Here is a 14145-nt window from a genome sequence, read left to right as displayed (position 1 = left end):
CTTCTTTCTTTCTTTCTTTCTTTCACTAGGATCTAAGAGACTTACAGTTCAGAATAACCACTATTATTATTTTTATTATAACGTGTGCAGAAAAAAAAAAGCCTTCTTGGGGTGGTTTCAGCTGCTCGTCCACGCAAACATCAAGTGTTTCGTTTTTGGCACACACACCCTGAAAGCCATTACTGTTATTTATCCCGGACCTCTGGAAGAGAACTATTTCACCGGGACAGTTCAGCTTTCAACACAGCCTAACTGGCATTGTCATTGGTGCCTTTAACGATGTCTTAGGCTCCTGTTCACATCCAGGGCTGTGAATGGTATTGCCAGACCCAATTGTGTGTCTGGGAATGAGCTGGAGCTTTTGCAATTTAAATGGACAGGCAAAGTTCATGTACTGTTTCAGTTCTTACTTTATGGGCCCCCTTGGGCTGTGCTGCTTTATTTGGCTGTTTTTGTGGGAGGTGATTTTTCTTCTGAATGTCTGTCGGGGGCCAGGGCAGAAGGTTCGAGGAGGATAGCCACACTTTGTCTGGGTTTATAGAATTCCTATGGGAATCAAACCATTGAACCATTGGTAAAGAATTTGGGATCCTTTGTTGCAATGAGCAATAAAAATTGAAGCAAAACAAAGGAGTGATAATCTCAGGTATCCTTTCCAGTCTCCCTCACTCTTTATCTCTCTTTTCCAATAAAGAAGAGGGGAAAACATTGGTGTCTGGGAGCAGTGGGCAAATCTGTCTCTTCAGAGCAAGCCTCTCCTCAGTGCAAACCTCTTGTCCCCCTCTGTTCTGGGTCATCAACCAAGACCTAGGGGCAAATTAGGGGCGCCTGGGTGGCTCAGTCGGTTAAGCATCTGCCTTCGACTCAGGTCATGATCCCAGGGCCCTGGGATTGAGCCCTGAGCCCCACATCACATAGGGCTCCTTGCTCAGTGGGGAGCCCGCTTCTCTCTCTCTCTCTCTCCCCCTCAGCCCCTCTCCCCTGCCTGTGCTCTCTCGCTCACTCTCTCTCTCTCTCAAATAAATAAATACAATCTTTTTTTTTTAATTAGAAAACATTTTTTAAAGAAAAGACTTAGGAGCAAGTTGAATGTTTCTTGCAGGGGAAGCGATAAGACTAATAATGGAGGGAAAGATCATGAGAAGTATATTGCCTCAGTGAAAATCAGATTTAAAAGAAAAACGAAATTATATCCTTCCTCAATTCCTAAGAGGGCTCAGCTCCAAGAAAGGAGCAGCAAACGTACAGGATGGCAACCTCCCAGTGGAGGAAGCTTTGCTCCTGTTATGGAGGCCGGCTGCTTACTCCTGGAGCTGACACAGGGTGAAGGTTCACCCTGCGCTTGGAAGTGGGGCATTAAAAAAGTTCACTTTTGTCCAGGTTGAGTCGATCCATAGAAACTTTTCCTTGACGAGTTTTTGAATCTTGAAGTATTTCCTTTCAAAACACGGTAAAACAGAAAACACGTCCTTCTCCCCCCACCGTTGGTGCTTCTCTCCTTCCTGATACTTTGGAGACTGTAATCTTGCAGCTCACTTTAAGAATCCCAGAGAAGGCTTTGCAGGGATGATCTCTCCATTAGACACAGGGCCTAGGCTCCTCTTATGGGTTGCTTTGTGTCCCCTCAAAATTCATATGCTGAAATCCTAAATCCCCAGTACCTCGGCTGTGACTTTATTTGGAAATAGGGTCATCCCGGGTTAATTAGTTAAGATGAGGTCATTCTGGTGTGGGTGGGCCCCTAATGCAACAGGACTGGTGTCCTTTTAAAAAAAAGGGGGTGGGGGGAATCTGGAGACAGACATGCACACGAGGAGAACTCCAAGTGAAGGCTGGAGTTCTGCCCCCACAAGCCAAAGAACTAGCAAAAGCTGGGGGAGAAATCAAGGGCAGGCCCTGCCAACACCTTGATCTCAGACTTCTGGCCTCCAGATCTGAGACAGTACATTTCTGTTTTTTAAGCCACTCAGTGTATGGTACTCTGTTACAGCAGCCCTAGGAAGCTGCTACAGGCTCGCGGTACTTTTAGGGACCCACCAAAATGTTTCCATTTTAATTCCTTTTAAAATCCGAAGGAGACATGATGATAAGAATAGTGAATATATAATTAAAAATCCAGCCTGGGAAAGCCCGGGTGGCTCAGCGGTTTAGCACCTGCCTTCGGTCCAGGGCATGATCCTGGAGTCCCAGGATCGAGTCCCACGTCGGGCTCCCTGCATGGAGCCTGCTTCTCTCTCTGCCTGTGTCTCTGCCTCTCTCTCTCTCTCTCTCTCTCTCTGTCTCTCAAGAATAAATAAATAAAATCTTTAAAAATAAAATCCAGCCTACATTATATTTGTCTTTATACCAATGCAGCCATAAAATAAAAGTTTTCATTTTTTTTTTTTTTTAATGAAGGAAGGGGGTCTGTGAAGGCAAAAGTGCTCAGGACCCACAAAGGTAAAGCTCCAGCCCTGAGGCCTGAAGTTGATTCAGGACCTGTAACAGGCCTCTCCATTGCTAGAGAATCCCAGATACCACCCCCCACCTCCCACCAAAAGATAAACCACTCAATACCTTGTGTAACTATGATACAAAATATTCCTCAAGCTTTGCTCCTCAACCTGCCTCTTTACCTCCACCAGATTGAGTTGTTTTCACATCTGATTTCTGTGGGAGGAGAGGCTCACGAATGTCTCCATTTGGTAGGTGATCTGCCTGCTGATGTAGCTGAAGCACAAAGTGGAACAGAATCCACCACCGTCTCTGCGCGTCCCCTGTGGAACCGCTCGCTTCACTAAAATGAGAAGGTAGAGCTTCAAATTAAGTCTGGCCTCCCTCATCCAGCTCCCAATAGGTCTTTCTTTTCCACCGTCTCTTCCCATTCACTTTCAAAAGCTCTATTACTTATTTATGACCCAATCCAGTAGAAATAATATGCACTTAACTTGCACTTGTAACTGTTATCCTATTAATTACTCAGTTAAAATCCATGAGAGTGGACGGCTGTCACCGATGTCTCTGCTAAAATCCTCATAAAGGGGAGCAGCTCTTGACACATTCATTAATTAGGATCTGGTATGTAGTTCTTCGAAGTCAAATAGTCTGAGTTTCCAGGAGCCCAATGGCCTGTGAAGATTGTTTCTTGTCCTCTCTGGTTGACAGTTCACAGAGACTATGGAATGAAAGCAAGTCCCTTTTCCTGACAAGCAGCAATAAACAGAGGAAACTTATGTCAAACAAATAGGTGATTTCTACATTGACAAGTGATGTGTACCCATGACCCTCACATCCCTCCATCTATAGCCCAGTGGTTCTCAAATTGCAGTAAGCATCATAGTCACCTGAGGGCAGATTGCTGGGCTCCCACTCCCACAATTTCTGATTCAGTACGTCTGGTATGGAGCCCACGAATTTGCATTTCTACCTAGTTCCCAGGTGATACTGATGCTGATGGTACAGGGGCCACACTTTGAGAACCACTGGTCTGGGCACTAGCCTTCAATTGGTCTTTATCACTAATAGGTGGAAAAGGACACCATCCTACAGTTACCAGGGGACCTAATGAATTTTTAACATAGGAAAGGGCAGCCCAAAGTTATAGATTCTTCTTCTCTGGAAATAGGTAGAAGTAGACACTATCGATTTTCCAGAAGGGTTTATGCAGTTTGGCTACAAACCTGTGCAACAGGAATAACATGATCAACATACGGTTGATCCCGCTACCCTCTCTAGCTACCTCCAGTGATGTGTAGATAGATACTCACTGGTGGTAGCAGGATGGCCCAGGGAAAAGGAACTGCAGGGCTAGAGCCATGAAAGCATACTTGGGTGCTGGGGCACTTAGGAAAAGCTGCACAAGGTTGGGGGGGAGTCCAAGAAAAGGTGCAGAGGGTGGGGAAGGAATAGTTAGGAAAGGCTTAGCAAGACCTTAGTCTTCTGAGAAGTAGAAGTATGGGAACAACCTGGCTTCTCTCTGCTTTGTTCCTTTAGCCAAGGTATATTTATTGAATGCTGTCTTTGTGCAAATATCTGAGCTGGGCAAGAGGAAAGAGTGCCAAGGGGATTCATCCATGGGAGTGAATGTTCTAGTGGAGACAGCGAGGCAGGCACACAGATCATTCTATATGGTAAGACAATGCCACAAAAGCAAACTTATAAGTGTCAGAAATGCTCCAGAAATCATTGTACCTCCAATATAGTTATCTTCCAGGAGGGAAAAAAAGAGTTTGTTCAAATCAGATGATACCATATCAGAGTTCATGAACTGAGACACTGAAGCCAAAACTATTAAACTGGCATATGCAAAGGTCCTCCTCTGGGTGCAGGAGTCCTTTTCCTAATATTCCTACATGCCAAAGGTCCCAGGCTATCGGTGCTGTTGGAAGAGAGAGACAAAAAGGTATGGTTTTTGAGACGTCCATAATGACTCTCACCTCCTGCCATGTTGCTACCTGTCATCTGCCCAAAGAACCTGTACCAGCTGAGATTGCTACCAACCAGAAAGTACCGTTCCAGCATACTTTGGGACCAGGGAAAAGCAGAAGATTGAACGTGGCTACATTTAGCCGGCAGCCTGCCAACGTCCCTATTCATGCTCGCCTGCCCTCGCCACAGCCTGCTCAAGGCCTGCTCCAGACTCAGCCCCTGCTTCTGAAAGCATCTGCTTGTGCCCTCAATGACTTCTTAGAGGTGACATGCAAAGAAGATAATTAGGAGAGGTGACAGCTGAAATGCAATAGATAATACCCTGTTGTGAAGGGCATGGATACACCTAATCTACTATGTGTTTAGAATTGGGAATGGGGGATTAAATCGGGCTTGGCCTGTCCAGTCAATACATCTTTCTCTGATGGTGAATCACCCTTCCCACTGGTGACTTTGCTGCTTCCCAGTATTTCATCCCAAACAGAAGTGAGGAATTGCATTTTATCTTAAAAGCACTGAGCCTTGACTTTGTTGTTCTGCTTTGCTTATATTTCCTGCCAAACATCCTTGTGAAATTTTAGCCACTAAGCAAAGCTCATCTTTTCCACAGAGGTTTTTCCTGCCACGTTCCCATTCACATGGACTTCTCTAAACACAAATATTTCGATGCTGAACTTCTGTTTACCTGTCTCTTCTGGAGGCCAAAGTGGTACCTGTCTTTTTCTTTTTCTCTTTTTCCTTAGGATGCTTAGCATAGTTCTGAAGATGGTAGGCCCTCATTAGTATAACTGTTTTGTTTTGTTTAATTAAGTAGCGTTCATTTCTATCCCTAAATAGCAAATTAGGCAGGTAGGGTATAGGTGTGATATGCTTTCCCAGACACAGATTAGAATGATGTCTGCCACAGATTCAATATCACTAACTGGTCTCTCTCTTCTTAAAAGAGCTACAGAAATAGTGTTTGGCAATATTATATAAAAAACAACCTTTTATAAAGCAAGCTATGTTTAGTTAGGGGTCAGATGATGCTTTGTTCAGTATGTCTTGTCACAGATGTCTTTTATCATAAGCAACAAATCTTTCTGTGTTGGTGAACATCTCTGAAGCAGATGTCCTGTGACCCAGGGTGGAGGTTTATCCTTTGTTCTGTGATATATTTGCCTTCTCTTGAATTGCAGGCTCAGTGACTCAGCTTCTTTCTCTCCTCCAAAGAGATGTCAGCGACTGTTGTTTTGCTCTCTGATGCTTTATACCTCACAGGGATTTGCTTTTGTAAACTGCATGGTTAAGGTGCACACCTTAAATAACACCATTAAATAACTCTCTTTTATACCCAACTGTGCTGCCCACAGTTGTCTACAAGTCAAGTCTGAGTGCACACAACAGAGAAAATGAAACAATAAAAACAGTATAGAAACAAACACCAGATTGATGTTTTGGATTGCAGGAAAATGATTTTGTTAGCCATTGCCAAAAGTATTACAGAAATTTCTAGCCCCATCTCTCATCGCCAAGTGGCTACATGATTACCATGACATTATATACAGAACTGGATGGCCTTTTAGAAGAGTGCACTGGACCTTTCTGAAGCATGGTACCAAGGTGTGGGTCTCTTTCCAAACCTGGAAACCTACTTTTCTGTCAGTGTTTAAAAATCGAGAAGGACCCACCCAGAACATGGAGAAGTCAGGTGTCCCAAGAAGCCTAATAGGGGGCCATTACCTCTGACTCTCTCCTGTTTGTAGAAACCAGCTTTCAATCGCACAGACTCAAAGACTTGTCTCTGCAATGTTCAGAAAGATGAGGACGGATTCAAATACCACAAGCTCCCATAACTGATGTGTAAAACCAGAATGTTCCTTTGTTTATTTAAATGTGAGGTTTCTTCAGCTGTTTCTTTAGTGGAGTTCTAGAAACAGTGGTTGCCCCATGTTTGGGGCAGTGGTTCTCAAACTTTAGCAGGCATCAGAATCCCTAAAAGAACTTTAAAAATACAAATTGCTGGGCCCACCCCCAGAATTTCTTATTTCCTCGGACTGGAGTGGTCCCAAGTTTGCATTTCTAAAGGATTTCTAGGTGATGCTGATGCTGCTGGCACAAGGACCACACTTGGAGAACACTGGCCATGGGGAATGAATACTATAATTAAATCCTAAAAATCATCTCCAGCACAAAAAGATGTTCACAGGCTCAAGAACTGGGGCTGATTGGAGGATGTGCAGAGTCACGTTTCCTGTATTCATCTCACTCCTCTTGCCCCTCTCATCCCCTCTGCTTTTCTCTCCTCTTAATTCTCTCTCCCTCCTACTCCCTCCCATCTTCTTTCCCCTTCTCCCTTTCCTGCTCCCTATTCCAACACCTCACCTGTGTGTAGATAGTCAGATACACATAAATTCTGCAACTCAACTTTCCTGCCACTGAGAACAACTGATTGGATCCTTTGGCCTGAAAAACCCCTAGAAGGGCATTGCCCTGTTTGCCCCAGTGACCTTCCTTTCTTTCTGCTTCCTTGGCCAGACTTGATTGCCATACATTCTTTTCATGTATTTAGAAGTTCAAGCAGACTCCAAAATTTGTCTTCCAGAAAGCTCCGTAAGGGAACTATGTATCTCTGCCATGACTTTTTATGCAAGATAATGTGATTTAACTTTCCAGCCATGGTCTTTTCCTTCCCCAGAACTCTGTGATCCCCGAATACTGACACCATTAATACTTTCAGTTGAAGTATAAAGATCCCCTATGTGAAATGTATTCTTTTCTCATAGTAACACGGTTTACTCTTCAGTAGAATTCAGCACTGAAGTGACTCTGTGTGGCCCATACAAGGACTTACTGGCTCACAGGGCCTCAGCCATGTACTGGTCACACTCAGATTATCTAAGTGTGACATTTGTTTTTCCCTTGTCCTCCTTTTCATCCCAGTATGGCACATTGTGGTTGCTACAGTTGGTTGTGTTACTAATTCAAAGAAATCACCCCAAGAAAGCAGCAGAAAGGGAAAAAAAAAAAAAAAGATTGAGAAATGAAGAGGGGAGGAGGTTGAGAAGGACATTGACTAATGTATTTCCTTATTTAGCTCCATTTCCAAATTTAGGGAACTCATAAGAAGCATAATTGAGTCTCCTACTTATAAAAGTTCTGAGCCAGAATTCCTCCAGAGGAACAAGCTAATACCATCTCGGTGATAAAGGGGCCAGCAGCAGAGCAGGTGTGCGTTTATATTCCACACAGTCCCCGGGGCTTGGTGTTTATGAGAGTGTCCCTTGACAAGACGATTTCTATCCAGAGGGAGTTGTTTTTGTCTAGAAGGAAATGGTCTGATGGGGAGGGGGAAATACTGAGTCTGCTTCACAGGGGGTTGATAACAGGACAGCGTGAGTAGGTGCGTTGAGTGTATGTGTACGTTAATATGTGCGTCTGATGTGAGGGTAGGTGTGTATGTGTGTGTGTGAGCATATGTGAGTGAATAAGTGTGTGTACATTTTCATGTGTGTGAAATGGGTGGGTGGGTTGGTGTGTAAGTGAGTGAGAGAGAAGGTAGATGATTATTGCATCTCAGATAAGCTGGATGGGCTTGCTTGATCTCTTCCTGATGCAGTGGAACAAAGCTGGCTAAATGAAGTAAAGGCTTATTTTATTTGCTTACTTTTTTTGATTGGGACAGCTTCTTCAGGAAAGCTTCCTGAAATGTGGTAGTAGAATCTTCAGTGTGCCCCGGGCGCAGGAAGCCAGTTGCTTCCTGAAGGTTCACCGCAGGGAGAAAAATCTTTGGCCTTACTTCTATGCAAACAGCCTGACTTTGCCACCTTGCAGGAATCTGGACGGTGCTGGCTTGCCCTTACTTAACTTTCCATTTTATATAACCCACCAATTTGACAATCACATCCTCTTCCTATTAGATTCATTCCTGTTTTCCTTGATGGTGACTATATTTCATATTTTTATGTAAAAAGTTCTTTTAAAGATATCTAATATGGGTACATATGCAGAGACTACACTATCCAAACAAGATGCTTTAAGGCAAACTTTGCCTTTTTTTAATTCTCAAGATCTCTATATACTGAATGTCTGCTAGAGATGCATCCCATTCCGTTGTACAGTTTAGACAGTCGTTCAACTTGGCACATGCTCTAAGTTGCAAGTTCTCTTGGGCTTTTTATGGGGAAAAAAAGCCCTAACCCACATGGAACCTACAGTCTGGTATGGAAGGATCCTAATTTCTTAGCTAAGAGAGACCTCCTGTTTTCTCTATGACATATCTTCCACAGACAGTTGGCTGAAGAAGAATCCCACCAGCAAATTTAAGCTTATACAATTCATGTCTGCCTGTGAAATTCAAACATTGTGGTTGGTCACAATGGAGATGATGCTTCCCTCAACAGACTGGTTTGCCAAACTGGTTTCATTTTGGGTGCCAACCACAGTCAATTGGTAGTGGCTGCCTGGAGTGCTGAGTACCGAAGAAATCTGAGGCCCAGTCCTGGTTCAGCAGGAAAGAAGACCACAATAGATAAGTGATGTCTGCCAGAAGCAGGAGTGGGGGTGTTAGCGTGCCTGCTGTACTTGCCCCCTCTCTTCTGCTTAACAAAATAAAGACACCACCTTTATAAAATCCTATTTTTATTTGCTTGATAGTTAACTTTTCTCTTAAAAGTTAGAGCCACCTCTAGACAGGTGAATGACATTTCAGCAAATTTGGAACTCTTAATTTTTTTTTCTACTGTTTTCTTCTCCTAGCATATCTCTCTTGTCTTATGCCTGCCCCTCCTCAGTGTTAGAATCATTTGCCACCAGGAACACTGAACATTTTCTGATTGAATTGTGCTTTCTGGGAAGGAAAGTACCCAGCAAACTCAGTGGTTGTTTATTCCTAAAACATATATATGTTTTAGGATCATTCCTTATATATGTTTATAGGGAATAAAATATATATAGGGAATGATCAGAGCTGGCCATACTTAGACCAAAGGAATGAATTTCTAATGGTGAAACTCAGGTATACTGTCTGGAGGTTTGAGACATGGCCCTTTTCTTGACATCACTCAAATTACCATATTCACCACTGCTGCGTGTTGTTCACCCCAAATGACCCATCAGAGATCTCAAATTTCTTGAGGTAAAATGATGGGCTTTTTCACTGCTTACTGGGTTAGCCTCAGTCTATGCCAGACTATTACCAAAAAGCAATAAAGGGGTACCTGGGTGGTTCAGTGGGTTGAGTGTCCGACAGACAATGTAAATACTCTTCTTCCTCTGCTTTATCTATCAAAAGAAGCATCCGTTTTCCACATAAAAGTAGCTAACTGTTGAGACATAAAAATTCAGACTGTAATATACCTTTTTATTTATTCCATATAATACTACTCAACAGTTAGAAAGAAAGATGCAAACATAGATACAGTGACTTGGAAACCAATTCATGGTGTATTAAGTAAAGTAAAATAATCATAGAATAATGTACAAAGAAAAATGTAAGTCAACACACACACACACACAAACACACATATTTTAAGCCTATATTTAAGGCATATAAAGTAGCCTAGAAGAAGCTATATTAAAAAGTTGTACCTCAGAAGAAAGGAGAGGGATTAAGGAATGTGGGGGCTGGGGATGGGGAGTGAATGGGATCTTTTGATTTTTATTCCACATTCAAATGCATTTTTTAGCTTTTTATAGCCAGCGTATATTACTTCTATCATTTAAAGAAGGAAAGGTTTAAATTATTTGGAGACAACAGCAAAAGCCATCAGGCCATAAAAGTTTAAGGCCACTTAACCACATACAATTATTCAGAGTGAGAAGAATGGCATTTCCTACTGTCCTTGATAACCTCAGAGTTTCCAGCTGCTAACAATCATCTCCAAGGGTCCCATGCACACATGAAGTGAGGAAGACCTTCCCCTATAGTGAGGAAGACCTTCCAGCACCTTCACTTTAGGCCCTCCCTTGTGGTCACGTAAAGGAAGATAAGCTGCTAGGAGCCTCAGGCGCAACTGCTAACTATTTAAATATGATCCCAAGGTCTACTTTTTAAAAATTGCTTCCCAGACGTTAGCTGTTTATTCTTGTTTAAGGCTTTGTTGATGTTAGTATGACAAGAGAAAAATGTAAAGAGTGACAGATCACAAGGGCCACTTCAATTCAATGCTTATTAGTGTTGCCACTTCCAGAGATGGAACTGGACAAGAAGGTATCTAGCAATTTTTTTTAATGTTGAAGCCAAGTCTACTGTCAGCAACTAGCCTTAAAGCAGAGGTCAGATGTTAGAAAATACTGCATTATTGGCCCTACCCCTTGACTGTATAAAGTGCAAGTTGGATTAGATTTTACATTTTAGATTTAAAGCAGTCAGAGAACAAGTGAACAAGGGAGTGCATTAAACTGTTACGATCCAGTTGGGATGAATTCTATGCCATTTGTTGGGACAGTAGGCCAAACCAAGGTGCTATAGACAAGGTTCTTGTCAAAAAGATTCCCTGTACCTGGCTAAAATTTCCATCCACCACTGGATTAAAACATATATAATTCATGAGAGTTTTGTATTACATATTCTATACAACCTTAAGAATGTCTGTCGTCGAATTTTAACAATAATGAAAATGGAAATCTCAGATAAGTAAATGGGTTTGTCCAAGGTTACAAGAGCAAGTGACTAATCTGGGAATGGAATTCCAGAATCCTGACTCTATTCTCTTTAACCTGGCTAATATGGCATTTCTTTTGGCTCAGGACTCATCCCCAGAAGACCTTGTTAAAATATATATCATTGGAGTTTGGCATTAGGAAAGTAGCCAAGAGACTGAGCCTTTCCAGTTAATGTGTTGCCCTCTTAAATGGCAACACTGGGACTCTTTGGCAATGAAGTTTTGATAAAGCAGAATAGAGGTGGAGGCATCCAGAATATGGGGTGGGGTAAAGGGATCTGGATGAGAACCCAATGTAGGGACCTGCATCCCAAAGGAAAGACACCAAAACATGGAAGATAAGGATTAGCATCAGCCTCACCTCTTCTCATTGGCTTCCAGTTCCTATCTACTAATATTAATATAACCTAGAATAAAGGACCCATCAAAGGGAGTTGTAAATACCCACCTATGGAGATACTAAATTGTCACTTTGTGTTCAAATGGGTTAAATTAAGGGGAGACCCCTGCCAGATGAAATGAATAATAACTTAACATTCATATAGCAACTTTATAATTTTATAAAGTTTTTTTTTCTAATCTGTACCTCTCTTATGGCACGTTTTATACTTTAACCTTTTTGAGGGTGGGATCTGTGTCTGCTTCATCTTTAGCTATGGAGAAATGAATAGCACTCAACATGTTCTTGCATTAATGCATGGATCGGGGATGTTAACACGGATCTTTTTAATTCTCTTTAGTGTATTATACTTATAAATGCATTGTACCTGTAAAGTTTAAAAGTGGGAGACTCATAGTCTATTCTTCATTTTTAATCTCTTTGTTCAATTTTATAAATGAATTGTGTGTCTTTAAAGGTGCTTTGAGATGAAAAGAATGATAGTACTGATATTTTAAAGTTCAAATGTGCCAACATCCTAGGTTTGTCTGTGTTGATGAACTACATTTTGCTGTTCAACTAAATATAACATTGAATAGGTACAGCCTAGTCCCTACACAAGTAGGGACAATATAATCTATTACATTTTGCCTAGGACCAAGGGGGTGAGCATACTGGAGACCATTAATCAATAGAGTTGAATGATTTCTCTCAGTCATGGTTTTTTTCTCTCGGTTATGGTTTCTGATTTATTTTGTTATTAAGTTTTTAATTTTGATTCCAGTATAGTTAACACACAGTGTTGGGTTCTGATTTAAAAAAAAAAAAAAAAACAAAAGAGGAAGCATTTTCTTATCTTGGTAAATTCTACATAAAGAATAATCATCCAGATGGGAAGTAGAAGTAAGGTCTGAGTTCCAGTAGCCTGCAAGGCAAAAAAAAAAAAAAAAAAGGAAAAATTCCTTTGGCGTGGCCTTCTCTTGAGGCAGAGGAAAAACACTGGGCTCCGTGTCTCACAGACCTTGGTTTCCCCATCTCCCATCTCCAGTTAAAGTGGGGATGCAGCCCATTGTGAACCAGCAAACCTTTCAAATGCATTTGCTGTGTCTTTGTAGAAAGGAGATGAAGCCAGGCCCAGGAGTACATTCAAAGAGGGACGAATATCTTCCTGAGGCCTGTGAATGTCAGAAGCCCTGTGAACCTCTCCTAAGGTTTCACTTGGCAGGCAGGTGCTCCATTGAAACTATCTCCCCGGGGATCTCATGGGATCTGAGATCCTGCTCCTTCTCTTACTGGGTGGGATGAGAGCAATGGCCAGTTCATGTGAGGACAGGGACAGATTCTTTTCATTTAATGCCATTAAAAAAAGTTCCAAACAGCCTATATTCTAGGCGCTTCTCCCTTCATAGGGCTGGTCCCAGGTGCCTTTCCTTTGCATCTCTCTTCCCAGCGATGCCCAGACACCTGAAGCATACAACTGTCTGCATTCTTTTCCTGCTCTGTTTTGCTCCTGAACTTCTCCAGTGGACAATTAGAAGCTTTGGTTCGTAAGGGATCAGCTGTCAGGGTGAGGAATGTGAGGCTCTTGTTTTGGACGAGATTGGGCAGTCTGTCTGAATCCTGGCTTTTGTCTGGAAACGTTGAGAACGATTAGAGCAATGTGTGCCCAGTGGTCAAGGAGCACAGGTAAATCTAAGCAGGGGCCTGTGAGGGAAGGAAGGTATGCTGGGAATCTAGTGGCTTTGCAACCAATGGAGAGTCCGAGGCGCAGTAAAAACTAAAAACCAGCATAGGGAAGCAATTACAGAGAAGTGAAAGGAGGCACAAGGATGGTTAGATTCCAGGCTATTCCTGCCAACAAAATTTTTAAAAAATAAAAAAAAAGGAGGGGCGTCTGGGTGGCTCAGTGAGTGAGTGTCTGCCTTTGAGTCAGGTGGTGATCCCAAAGGACTGGATCCTGGGATCCAGTCCTGCTTCTTGCTCCCAGTTGGGAGTCTGCTTCTCCCTCTGCCTATGTCTCTGCCTCTCTCTCTGGGTCTCATGAATAAATAAATAAAATCTAAAAAAATAAAAATAAAAACTAATAAAAAATAAAAAGGCAATGGGCTGAGTTGAGCGGAGCCGTGGAGTGAGCTGGGGGCAGGAATATTTGTCTTCTTCTGGCTGTGACCGGCCGGTGTCATCCCTGGTGGCTCGCTGGGGAGGAGAACTGGCCAACCGGGGCGGGCTCCTGTTTGTGAGCCGTTCACAGGAGTTTGCGATCAAAACGATTGTGAATGTGAAAGTTATTACCGCTCAAAAAAAAAACACTTTATATCAGGGTTAATTATAAGGAGATTCTGGAGTATAATTAGTGTTCTTTCTATGGAGGATTAAGGGGCTCTCCTAAATGGCCTTTTTGATTGCCTTCTTCCCTTTTTTAATTTCCTCCTTGTCCTTTTTTGATTATCTACCCCACGACCCTCAGGGCTCCTCAATGTAATACAATTAAAATAACATTTTTGTGTTAGAGGGTTTTATTTTATGAGCTATTAACCCCCTGCTTGCCTGCAGTCTGGTTCCATCTCCCCGCACAGCCACCCCCCCGCAAGACAACGGGGAGCATCTGCAGCCCCCTCTGCACAGGGGGTGAGGGCGGAGTAGCCTCTATACCGCAGGCCCCACGGGGCTGGAGACTGCCATTGCTGGGTTGTGCCATTGCTGGGTTGCTGAAGA

The 14145-nt window shown here is 42.7% G+C and overlaps 1 protein-coding gene across 1 annotated transcript in view; it reads left to right on the top strand.

The window, feature by feature from the left end:
• RORA (RAR related orphan receptor A) overlaps window positions 1-14145 on the top strand; it is a 711502-nt gene that overhangs the window by 465535 nt on the left and 231822 nt on the right. The gene's annotated exons all lie outside the window — the stretch shown is intronic.

The sequence above is a fragment of the Canis aureus genome, chromosome 32, assembly GCF_053574225.1.
Source record: "Canis aureus isolate CA01 chromosome 32, VMU_Caureus_v.1.0, whole genome shotgun sequence".
Lineage (NCBI taxonomy): Eukaryota > Metazoa > Chordata > Mammalia > Carnivora > Canidae > Canis > Canis aureus.
This window is presented reverse-complemented; position numbering and strand designations above follow the sequence as displayed.